Raw genomic sequence first — 1,727 nt, 5'->3', positions numbered from 1 at the left:
CTTTACACCTGTTGAACCAACATCTTATACAGCTATGTCTAGATGAGAAGAACAGAACACAGCATTATATAGTTAACACCTTCACTTTACACCTGTTGAACCAACATCTTATACAGCTATGTCTAGATGAGAAAAACAGAACACGGCATCATGTAGTTAACAACTTCACTTTACACCTGTTGAATAAATATTTAATACCGTTATGGCCAGATGAGAAGAACAAAACACAGCATCATGTAGTTAACACCTTCACTTTACACCTGTTGAATAAATATTTAATACTGTTATGTCCAAATGAGAAAAACAAAACACAGCATCATATAGTTAACACCTTAACTTTACATCTGTTGAATATATGTTTAATACAACTATGTCCAGATGAAAAGAACAGAACACAGCATTATATAGTTAACACCTTCACTTTACACCTGTTGAACCAACATCTTATACAGCTATGTCCAGATGAGAAGAACAGAACACAGCATCATGTAGTTAACACCTTCACTTTACACCTGTTGAACCAACATCTTATACAGCTATGTCCAGATGAGAAGAACAGAACACAGCATCATATAGCTAACACCTTAACTTTACATCTGTTGTATAAATATTTAACATAGCTATGGCCAGATAAAAACAGAACACAGCATCACATAGTTAACACCTTAACTTTACATGTGTTGAATAAATATTTAATATAGCTATGGCCAGATAAGAACGGAACACAGCATCATATCAACCAACTTCATTTTCAACAACACATATTTTCTTCAAATAGATGGTTTAAGTATGGACAATCCTCTTTCGCCTGTTCTTGCCAATATATTTATGACCCAGATCAAAACACAAGCCATATATATTCCGCGCTTCGTCCCCCACTATACTGGTACAGATATGTCGATGACACTTTTGCTGATTTCACTTCTACAGAACACACACTAACTTTCTTTAAACACATAAATTCTATTCATCCCAACATCAAATTTACCATAGAACATGAAAACAATAAACAGTTATCTTTTCTTAACCTCAGCATTGTTAGATCTGACACACAGTTTGAAACCAAAATTCACTGTAAGAACACGCACACCAGCTTCTACATCCCCTGGAATTCTACTCATGACACCACATAAAAAATCAATACACTCAAAAAACCCCATAAATACAGCCACAAGACTCTGTTCAACGGACTACATAAATGAATAAATCAACCACATAAAGCATTCCTTCATTCACACTAATAAATGTCCAATAGCTATTGTTGAAAAACTCTCCAACATTCTCCACAACAAAACTCAACTCACAAACAAAATTGATACTAACAAACCCAACAACAGAACATTACACTGCAGTTTACCTTTATTCTCTGAAACCAGCTCAAGAATTATCCACACTTGGACAAAACTAGCCTTTAAACACAATATTCCTGTCAACATCAAATTCTGTCAAAAATCCAGCCCTAAATTAAAATCGATACTAAAAAAAAATTATTTAGAATCACACAATACTAACGTCATTTACAAAATAACATGCAACAACTGCTTAGAATTCTACATCGGAGTAACAGGAAGAAAATTGGAAACCAGATTCACAGAACACAATAAAAAAAACCATCCCATGTTTTCCACCATTGCAACTCAAAAAACCATAGTATATCTATTAAAAACACAGTAATATTAAACAAAGAACCAAGCATAAACAAAATGAAAAATCAAGGAATCCATTAT

General features: G+C 33.6%; 1 protein-coding gene across 1 annotated transcript in view; it reads left to right on the top strand.

Moving 5' to 3' along the window:
• The window catches only part of LOC106471199 (Niemann-Pick C1 protein-like), a gene marked incomplete at its 5' end in the record, with an annotated part of 74,596 nt that overhangs the window by 9,229 nt on the left and 63,640 nt on the right, over positions 1-1,727 (top strand). The gene's annotated exons all lie outside the window — the stretch shown is intronic.

Source organism: Limulus polyphemus, unplaced genomic scaffold (assembly GCF_000517525.1).
Source record: "Limulus polyphemus unplaced genomic scaffold, Limulus_polyphemus-2.1.2 Scaffold4468, whole genome shotgun sequence".
Lineage (NCBI taxonomy): Eukaryota > Metazoa > Arthropoda > Merostomata > Xiphosura > Limulidae > Limulus > Limulus polyphemus.
The sequence above is the reverse complement of the archived record's forward strand: the minus strand, read 5'-3'. Positions and strand labels throughout refer to the sequence as shown.